The sequence below is a fragment of the Neltuma alba genome, unplaced genomic scaffold (assembly GCF_004799145.2).
Source record: "Neltuma alba isolate B1F8T4 unplaced genomic scaffold, ASM479914v2 tig00011576_pilon, whole genome shotgun sequence".
NCBI classification, from domain to species: domain Eukaryota; kingdom Viridiplantae; phylum Streptophyta; class Magnoliopsida; order Fabales; family Fabaceae; genus Neltuma; species Neltuma alba.
Genome location: NW_021636230.1, coordinates 360,183 through 371,925, shown reverse-complemented (window position 1 = coordinate 371,925; position 11,743 = coordinate 360,183).

Sequence of the window (11,743 nt, the reverse complement as noted above, 5' to 3'; positions counted from 1 at the left end):
CAATTTTCTTGAATACTCAAGGGCATTGAGGTAATGAAAGAGCACATATCTAAGTCTGAAGCTAAATCTGAAGTGAGATTTGCAGCCCTAGAGAATAGGATGGAGCAATGGGAAACCAGAACCTCTAATTTGACTTCTTATGTTACTAAGTTGTCAAAAGGTATGAGTGAACAACAAGCTAAGGCTAGTGGTTCAATGCCTTCCAACACGATGATAAATCCTAAATCTTTAAATATGATCACATTGAGAAGCAATAAGGAAATTGGTGCTAAGAAAGTGCAATTCAAAGATGATGAAGATGATGAAGAGCTAGTTGACAAAGAGATAGAAGTTGAGTTTCCTCCTTCTAAAACCACTCAAGACATTCCCAAGACTACTCAAGAGACCTCCATTCAATCCAAAGGGCCAATAGAGAAAGGATCACCTTCCAGAGGTGATGAGGTAAGCATTTCTAACTTGCCTTTTCCTCATCATATCTCATGAGTAAGAAAGTTGCTGAAAAGAAAGATAATGATGAGCTTTTTGAGATGTTTAGCAAACTTGAGGTTAATGTGCCACTACTTGATTTGATTAAAAAGATGCCTAAGTGTGCTAAGTTTCTGAAAGATCTTTGTACAAACAAGAGGAAGTATAGGCATAGTAAGAGAATCCAACTGGGATCTAGTGTTAGCGCTATCTTCAAGCCACAGCTACCTATTAAGTGTAAAGACCCAGGTTCCTATACTATTCCCTATACCATAGGCAAAACAAACATTTCACATGCCTTACTAGACTTAGGTGTGTCACACCTTACTATAATATTGACTTAGGTTCCTTTTCAAAATCATTTTTGACCACATTGGATGGTCTTGGGCTCACTTTTTACCATAAAAACGCTAATTTTCGGATTTTCACTGTTCATCGGGTAAAAATCCAGTTTTTCTGGCCCAACTTCAAAAATTCATAACTTATTCTACAAAAATCCAATTGGGGTGATTCAAAATTATACTTAAAGCTCTTTAAGTCCTCTTTCAAGAAAAAATAATCTCATTGTCCAATTCTTTATGAGAAAGCGTCAGGTTTTTAGGAAAACAACACTGTCCATTTGCCAAAAACCCTGATGTCCAGATTCTGACCATTAACTTTGAAAAATCATTATAAATTGTATACTGGGCCATTTTTAACGTATTAGCTATCAATTTGAAGCTCATGATGTCATCTTTCATCATGCCAAATTTCACGATTTAACGCATTTGGGAACATAATCAAAAAGTCATGTGAACCGGTCAGGGTCAGTGTGCTTCCAGCACTGTTAGTTTAATATTTACATAACCAAAATAAGCTCACGAATTTTGTGGCTAAACTCCACAATTCAACCTTCAATCTGCAGCTTCCCTTTTGAAGATTCAGGCCCTAAAATGTTACATGATTCTTGGGGGATGAGATTTTTAGAAATCCTAGTAGTAAATTAACCAACTATATCACAAGCAAGCATCATTATTATGCATGATCACATTAGCTACTATGGATGAACTAACATGCTTATCATTTGGCAGACTCAATCATGCAAAGGCCAAAGCAAGATACTATAAAGAGCAGCCACATAACAATCAAGAGAGCTCAATCACAATAATAGCAAGTAACCATACAATAATCAACAATGCTAGTTAGTGGTAGTAGCTAGGTTTAACTTACTACCTTGCTTCAAAAGTCTTAGCCTTTCTTCCTTCTCCTCTTTCCCTTGGCAAATATCAAACCCTAACCATGTGATTCAACAAAAATGGCAGCAAGAATCATTATCCAACCATGAAAAAGCAAGAACATACATCAAAATGATTCTTGGACCATAAAGTTCCCTCCTTTGTTCACTAGTTTTAGATTTGGTTCTCTTTAACCCTAAAAATCACTCCTTGACTTGTTCCTACATGGATTTTCATGTAGATTCCAAAAATAGGCTTAGATTTGTGAAAATAAAACTGATTCTTCCAGCCACAAACCGACCAAACCACTAGAGGTTTTGACCCAAAATTTTCAGCTTTGCTTTTAGGCTTCCAACACTTGTTTCTTTTAGTCTACCCTACACCATTCCTCATTTTAAGCATCATGGAAGCCTTAAAACAATGAAAAGCTCATCCTAGGGTCCAGTTCTTCACTTGGCCGAAAATAAGTCTCACAACAACAACCATGAAAAATGCTTTAAAATCACTTAAACTCACTTGCCAACACTAGGATCTAGCTTGTGTTGTTGTGTCTTAGCAAGTGTTATGATCAAAACTTCTTTCCCCTTTTTATTAATCAGTTTGGTCCACATTAAGAGAGGGAAGAGACAGATTTTAAACCATAAAAATGAAAGAAACCAAAGTAAGAACACTTCTAGGACCAAGATCTAACCTTGAAACCTTGCTAGGATGATCAAAAGTGCTCCCTTTCTCCTTGTTTCCTCTCAAACTCTCTCTTTTTCTCTATTTTTCTCCCTTGCACGAAATGAACATCTGAAAATGGGGAGAGAAGAGCTTGATTAAGGCTTCAAAATATCCCAACAACCTTCTTTAATGATAGTCCAAGTGTCATTACCCTACTAAGTCTTGATTCCTCTCTCTTAATTAACATAATTCCAAATGAAATTATTTACTAAAGTCAAAATCCTCTCCATTCATGGAATGACACTTGGCTAATTCAAATCTTCTCCTTCAAGAGCTTGACACATGGCTCAATAGGATCCCTTGGATTTGCAAGACACCAATCTTGCTTTATCGGTATACTTTAGGCTCTGAGTTTAACTTCTTTTTTATAATTACAGTATCTTAGTCTCTGTAATTATTTTCTATCAGATCCTTAATTTATTCTCCTCATTATTGTCTTCCCAAATTGTCCTCTTTGTCTCAAAATTAATTTCCTAATATTTAAATAAAAAGGAAAATTAATTTCCCTCTCTTTAGGGATTTTTCCACTTTTCACATTTATTTGGAAAAATCTTGGACACTTGAGGGTTTCCATTTAATTCCATAATTCCTTATAATTCCTTGGGATCTCATAGGAATTTTCTTGGAATTTTATTCCTCTTAAAATATTTATTTGGAATTTTCCAAATAAAATCCCTCAATTAGCCTAAATCACCCTTAAATTCTCTTATAATTTCTCTAAGGGTAATTTGGTCATAAAACCAACTTTATAATTTCATATAAATCTCAAAGGATATTATCCCTATTTTTCCTTAATTTTCCATGGCTCGAAAATATTTTTCCTTATTTACATTTGACCAATTTTCTTTAATTAGTCAATTTCCTATAATTGGCTTGGAAAATTGCTGTAATTATTTTCCACCAAAATTCTTTGACTTTTCCTTATTATTTTTAATCCTCAATAATTTGAGAATATTTCTTGTCTCCAATTATCATAATACTGGATGTGACAAGGTGCAGCCATAAATGTTATGCCTACCTCTATCTATGAGTGTTTAGATATTCATGCCTTGAAAGATGCCAGTGTTATGCTAGGTCTAGCTAATAGGATTGTGAGACACCCTAAGGGCTTTCTTGAGTATGTTCTTATGCAAGTGAAGGGTCTTGTGTTCCCAGCTGACTTTTATGTACTAGACATGACTAATGAGATTAAAGCTGATAGCACTCTGATTCTAGGAAGACCTTTTCTTAGAACAACCCAAACCATAATTAATGTGAAAGCTGGGGTCATTACCATGGGCTTTAGGGACCAACAGATTACCTTTAACATTTCTGATGCTATGAGTCAAGGTTATGCAAATTGCTCTTACTTGGGTGTTAATTTGATTGATTGTATTGTTAATGATGTTGATCATTTGCATGAATCTGAAATGCATTAACATCACTGGTATGATAAGATTGTTGAGCATGATAATACATTTACTTGTTTATCTACCCCACATTCTTCTTCTTTTTGCTCATGTTATGGTGACGTGGTGTGTGTTAACTATTTAAAAGTTGATCGCCTCCTTTCCATCTCTTATGATTTTAATGCATCATCTTGTCTTAACTGTGATTTTGCTTTGAACATTACACTTGATGATAGCCTTGAGAAAGGTGAGCTTGTTGATTTTGCAAGTGTTGATGATAAAGGAGCTGTTATACAAGCTATGCCGATAGCTTCTCCTTTGAGTGGTGCCGGAACATTAGAAGAGGCTAGCAACAAGCGTGCTACTAACTTAGTCACTTCTAATCCCACTCTTTCTTGTGATTTACTTAATGTTTTTGCTGATAAAATTGATACGAATCCTTCTTTTTGTAGGTCATCCAAGAATGATACTAAGTTGGGAAGTGGAGGACATACACATCATGATGAGCTTATATCTCCTTCCCTAAGCCATACGGACATGCCGCTTGCATTGAATGCACTTGACGTCAAAGAATTAGTTCCTTATGTTGTGCAACCTCCTAATTTAGAATTGAAACCCCTTCCCTCTAACTTGAAATATGTCTTTCTTGCTACTGATTCTAAATTGCCTGTTATTATTTCCAGTTCTTTGAGTAGTTCTGAAGAAGAAAGATTGATTTCTGTGTTGAAGAGTCATAAAGGGGCTATAAGATGGTCTTTAAGACATATACCATGGATTAATCCCTCAATTTGCACACATAGGATCCATTTGAATGAAGGGTCCAAGCCAGTTAGGCAACCACAGAGGAGACTAAATCCTCTTATTCTGGATGTGGTTAAAAAGGGAGTCTCTAAACTATTGAGTATTGGGATCATCTATCCCATATCAGACAACGAGTGGGTAAGTTTGGTACAAGTAGTACCAAAGAAGAGTGGTATCACAGTAGTGAGAAATGAAAATGATGAACTGATTCCAACTAGGGTTCAAAATGCTTGAAGAGTGTGTATAGATTATAGCAAGTTGAATGATGCTACGAGAAAGGACCACTTTTCATTACCTTTCATAGATCAGATGTTGGAGAGAATTTCAGGAAAGTCTCACTATTATTTTAGCATTTTTGGCTATTTTCAAGTGCCTATTGCTCCTGAAGATCAAAACAAGACTACCTTTACATGCTCTTTTGGTACCTTTTCTTATCGAAGGATGCCATTTGGGTTGTGTAACGCTCCAAGCACCTTTCAAAGGTGCATGATAGCGATATTTAGTGATCTTCTAGAGCAAAACATAGAAGTTTTTATGGATAACTTTACTGTTTACGGTGAAAGTTTTGATGAGTGCTTAAATAGCCTAGAGCAAGCTTTTAAGAGGTGTATTGATAAGAAATTGGTTTTGAACTTTGAAAAGTTTCATTTCATGGTTGATAGAGGGATAGTCTTAGGTCACCTTATCTCCCAAAAAGGGATTGAGGTTGATAGGGCCTAGGACCAAAATTAAAGTTATTTTATCCCTTCCTTATCCTACTTATTTAAAGGACTTGAAGTCTTTCTTAAAGCATGTAGGTTTCTATCAGCGCTTTATTAAGGGCTTTAGTAAAGTTGCATTGCCTCTTTCTACCTTATTGAAAAAAGATGTTGAATTTAAATTTGATGACGAGTGTAGACATGCTTTTGACACTTTGAAATCTATGCTTATATCACCTCCTATTCTCACTGCACCTAACTAGAATTTACATTTTTGAGTTGTCTTGTGATGCTTCTAACTTTACAGTAGGTGTCATGCTTAGATAGGAGGAGGAGAAACAGTCTAGAGTCATCGCATATCCCTCCAAGACGCTTGACTCTGTTCAAGTCAATTATACCACTACAGAGAAGGAATTGTTTGCTGTTATTTTTGCTTTGGATAAGTTTAGACAGTATCTAATAAACTCTCGAGTGGTTGTCTTTACAGATCATGCAGTGGTTCGGTACTTGTTTAAGAAACCTCAGTCTAAACCTCAACTACTGAGATGGGCTTTTCTGCTACAGGAGTTTGATATCGAGATCAGAGATAGAGCTGGAGCAGAGAATCATGTAGCTAATCACCTTAGCTGGTTACCTGAAGGCACATAGGAGTTGATTCTTCTGATCTTGTTATTGACTCATTTCCTGATTCTGCACTTTTTGCCTTGGCTATTCATGAGCCTTGGTACTCTAATATAGTTAATTATCTTGTCACTAACCTTGTACGTCCTTTTATGTCTAAATTTCAGGTTGATACGTTGAAGAGGGAGACAAGATATTATATCTAGGATGCTCCAATTCTGTGGAAGCAATGCAGTGACCAGATCTTCAGACACTGTGCACATTCTTTATCTTGTGGGAGACATTTTAGTGCTAATAGGATTGCTATGAGGGTTTTAGAGTGTGGTTTTTATTGGCCTTCTCTATTTAAGGATGCTTATTCTTTCTACAAGTCTTGTGATAAGTGTCAGCAGTTTGGGAGTTTAGGTAGGAAGCATGGGATGCCTCTAAGACCTATGCATTTTTGTGAAATCTTTAATGTGTGGGGCATGGACTTTATGGGTCTCTTCCCTTCATCTTTTGGGTTTTCATACATATTACTTGCAGTAGATTATGTGTCTCGATGGGTAGAGGCAGTGCCAACTAGGAAAGATGATGCTTCTACTGTTGCCAAGTTTTACATTCTCATATCTTTTGCAAGTATGGCATTCCAAGAGCAATCATTAGTGACTAAGGAACACAATTCTGCAACAGGACCATCAAGTCTTTATTGGCTAAACATGGAGTTAATCACAACTCCTTATCGCCCTGAGATGAATGGATTAGCTGAAGTCTCTAACCGGGAAGTGAAGCGAATACTTGAGAAGATCGTGAAACCATCCTGTAAGGACTGGAGTGAAAGACTTGAGGAAGCTCTTTGGGCTTACAAGACTGCCTATAAGACCCCTATAGGCATGTCTCCCTTTCGGTTGCTTTATGGCAAGGCTTGCACCTGCATATAGAGATCGAGCACAAATCTTATTGGGCAATCAAAGCATGTGATGCAGATCTCAAATCTTCACTTGTCAATCAGAAGATGCAACTCCAAGAACTTGAAGAAATGAGACTTGAGTCCTACGACAATGCTAGAATCTACACGGACAAATTGAAAATGATTCATGACAAATAGATTTTGAGGAAGCAGTTTCATGAAGGTAACAAGATTCTAAAGTTTAAAGCCCAGTTGAAGCTGATGCCCGGGGAGTTTGTCACCAAGTGGGAAGGTCCGTTTAGAGTTACTAATTTATATCCCTTTGGCACGATAGAGCTCATAGATGAGGAGATCGGTATAACTTCACAAGTCAATAACCATCTACTGAAGCACTACCACGAGGATCAAAGACCTCCTTGATCACATGGTTGTTCCCTTCCGCCCTACTCTTTTACTTTTTGTTGTATTACTGGTGACATCTGTTTGCTGAGATACTTAGGAGTAAGTGTGGGGGAAGGAACTTCTCCAGTAGTTGTAGTTGTAGCTATTTATTTCTGTTTAGCAGTTCTGTGTTTTGTTTCCTCTTGATTCTGCCATCTCTTCTAATCACTTGATTTATATTTGTCCATTTACATTTCACATTATCTTATCCTACCTCTCCCTTCTCTCTTCTTCGTGATAGTGACGTGTTATGCTTTGATTTCAAATCGGACTTTATAACTTCCACTTCACCTGAGAGTTTAAGTCAAGATAATGTTGTTTTTCTTACATTAAGGACAATGTATTGATCAAGTGTGGGGGAGGGATTGTTGTTGAGTTGTTGAGCTGATTTAAAAAAAAAAAACAAACTTTGTCTTTGGACTTGCTTCCGTTTCCTAAGTATTACTGCTATAATTGCTCTCTTCTTTACCTTATTGGTTGATTTCTAAATAGCATCACATGAGTTAAGAGTAATTCTTGCTTGGCAATTTTGTTGCTGGTTTCTGTATCCTCCTGCTTTCATTCGTCTCAGTACTCTGCACTGCTGAATGGGCGAGTTGCTGTTTTCTCTATTGCACGGCTGAGTTTGATTGCATTTGATTTGGGTGATTTCTGTTCTTAGTTGGTTAGCATATAGAATGCCTTTGGTGCAATGTTATTAACCTTCTTTCATAGCTTGACTTTAAGGAGGAAACATCCTAGAGAAAGCCTTGATGGAAGGATTTTTTAGCCATATATTATTTCTCATCTTGTGTGATTTTCACCTAGTTTTGGTTAACCTCTAAAACTTGTCTAGATTCTTTTTCAAAGCTACATTAATACCTAGATTTGTGAGGATGATAGGGGTATTCATTTCTAAACCCTTTACCTAAACACAAGTTATTTCATTTAACTTTTGTTCATCCCTTTGAGCCTTCACTTTCTTTCCATCCATTGCTTTTTAGCAAGTGTTTTGCATGAGTTATTTGGTTGTTCATTTTGAAAAGTGCACCATTAAAGTTTATATCTTTGCCTTCTTGGGTTTGGATGCCAAAAAAAAGAGAAAAGAAAGAAAAAAAATAAAAAGAAAAAAAAGAAATAGAAAAAGGCAATAAAAGAGAAAATGTCTTAAAAAGCCAAAGAAAGAAAGTAAAAAAAAAAGTTGCAACAAAAGAATAAAATTTGAAATAAGGCATTCTATGGTAGTTTGAAGAGCAAGGATTTTTGTTTCAAAAGTTTAAGATATGCACATTGGTGTTGTTTCATGATTGTACCTTAGCTCATTTTGAGTTGAGACTTTATTACTCATGCATTTCACTTGTTAGTTCATTTCATTCATTTGGCCTAACTTTCCAACATTACAACCCTTCAAGTCCCCTTGAACATGAGTCTAAGGTATGTTAGTGGTGGAAATATTAGAATCTCTACAAGCTTATGGTAGGTGCTAATCTAGGTGAATTGACTAAAATTTTTCCCATTTGAGAGATGAGTGAAACACTTATACCCTATGTGAGCTCTATTATGTTTCTCTTCCTTTATCCTGCTATGTTCTTGTGTTAATTTCTCTGCACTGAAGTATTCTAGGATTGTTGATTGATTAGGAATAAAGATTGCTTGAGTTAATTGCACATTCATGCTTAGTTGATTTTATGGTTGCTTGCATTGAGTCTCTCTGTTGGATTCTTCCTTACTGATATTTTGCCCAGGAGTGCAAAAGGCTAAGTGTGGGAGAGTTAACAAACTCAATTATTTTTATATATTTTGATATCTTTTATATGGGTTTTGTCAACTTAATTAGTCCTTTTGACCTTAATTGATTGTTAATTCATTTAATATGTTTTACTTTGAATTATTATTTTATAGAGGCAAAATTGTCATATTTTGGTTTAATTGTGACTAATTGATTTTTAAGGACAATTAATGCTACCTTAGTCTTGAATTTTGATTGCAGGTTTTTAGAGAATTAAAAAATAAAAAATAAAAAAATATGAAGAAAAGAAAAATAAAGAGAAAATTGCAAATAAAGACCCTCCAATATATAAAATGGCTGTTAGGGACCCTGAATTTGAAAAATGGCTTCAGAGGACCCGGTCCCAAATTGCAAATATGAAATAATGGTGGAATATCCAAAATACCCTTCTATTTTTTTCTCTTTCTTTCTCTCCAGATCTTCTTCCTAGCGTTTCCTCCTCATTTTCCTCTCTCTCTTCGTTCTCTCTTTCCTTTCCAAATTTCCTTCCCTCTTCTCACTCCTTCTCAAAGTTTATCGAACTTACAATATCCTTCGGTAGTCCTCTCTTCATTGTCATCTTCTGTCACTTTCTTCTTATCTTGCTTAGCTGTTCTTTCATCGACAATGAAGCCTCTTCCATCATTCTCTCTGTTACTCTAGAAGGAGAGGAGAGTCAAGGAGTTTAAGGGAGAGTGACAGTCATTCGCAATGCTTATAATGTTTGCTTGTAATGTGCGTGACGATTGCTTGGTGCTGAGACAATGCCCAACAAATCTGGGTTTTTATTCTTCATTTCTATTTTGATTTTTAGTTTTTGTTCATAATTGAAAGTAACAAGTTTGATAAGTTGTTGAAAATAACAAGTTGACAAGTTCTGATACCCACTTCATGACAAGTTCAGCAACGCGAATAACAAGTTTAGCAAGGCAAATAACAACTTCTGATAAGCAATTCATAAAAATTTGAGTTTCTGTGTTAAAATGACAGGTTCCTATTAGGTTTTCATACTTTTTTTGTTAAAATGACTGAATTTCCACATTAATTTATGAAATGATAGGTTCAAAATAGAAAATGATAAGTTCCCATAAGATTTTCATATATTTTCATACATTTTTTGCTGGAATTACAGTTTATTTCAGCAGAAAAATTTATTATTTTAGCAGAAAAATTTACAATTATATGAAAACGTTATGGGAACTTATTATTTTACATACTTAACTTATCATTCGCTATTATGGACTTGTAATTTACTATTTATTAGAAGTGTTTGCTATCAGAAATTTGCATCGTTATTTCAACAGAGAAATTTACAATTGTATGAAAATGTTATGGAAACTTGTCATTTTACATACTTAACTTGTCATTCGCTATTGTGGACTTGTCATTTATTGTTTTTCAGAAGTGGTTGCTATAAGCAATGTGCAAATTGTAATCCCAGTAGAAAAAGTATGAAAATGTATGGAAACTTGTTATTTGCCATACTTAACTTGTCATTCGCTGTTGTGGACTTGTCATTTATTGTTTTTCAGAAGTGGTTGCTATAAGCAATGTGCAAATTGTAATCCCAGTAGAAAAAGTATGAAAATGTATGAAAACTTGTTATTTGCCATACTTAACTTGTCATTTTCTATTATGAACTTGTCATTTTGTGTTTATCAAAAGTGGGTGCTATCAGAAATGTGCAAATTGTAATTCTAGCAGAAAAAATATGAAAATGTATGAAAACGTTATAGAAACTTGTCATTTGCCATACTTAACTTGTTATCTTTCATTGTGAAATTGTCATTTTGTGTTTATCGAAAGTAGTTACTGTCACAAATATGCAAATTGTAATTCCAGCAAAAAATGTATGAAATGTATGAAAATCTTATAGGAACTTGTCATTTTCTATTGTGAGCCTGTCATTTCATAAATTAATGTGAAAATTTAGTCATTTTAACAGAAAAAGTATGAAAACCTAATAAGAACCTATCATTTTAACACAAAAACTCAAATTTCTATGAATTGCTTATCAGAAGTTGTTATTTGCCTTGCTAAACTTGTTATTCGCGTTACTAAACTTGTCATGAAGTGGGTATCAGAACTTGTCAACTTGTTATTTTTAACAACTTATCAAACTTGTTACTTTCAATTATGAACACAAGCTGAAAATCAAAACAGAAATAAAGAATAAAAATCCAGATTTGTTGGGTGTTATCTCAGCACCAAGGAATCATCGCACACATTAGAAGCAAACATTATAGCATTGCAAATGACTATCACTCTCCCTCAAACTCCTCGACTCTCCTCTCCTTCCACAGCAATAAAGAGAATGATGGAAGAGGCTTCATTGTTGATGAAAGAATAGCTAAGCAAGATAAGAAGAAAGTGACAGAAGATGACAATGAAAAGGGACTACTGAAGGACATTGTGAGTTCCATAAACTTTAAGAAGGAGTGAGAAGAGGGAAGGAAATTTAGAGAGGAAAGAGAGAATGAAGAGAGAGAGGAAAAGGAGGAGGAAACATCGGGAAGAAGATCTGGAGAGGAAGAAAGAGAAAAAAAACAGAAGGGCATTTTGGACATTCCACCATTATTTCATATTTGTAATTTGGGACCAGGTCCTCTGAAGCCATTTTCCAAATTCAGGGTCCCTAACAGCCATTTTGTATATTGGAGGGTCTTTATTTGCAATTTTTCCAAAAATAAATAAATAAATAAAAAAGAAAAAAATAATTTGCCCCAACCTAATATACTAATAATCATCATCTAAAG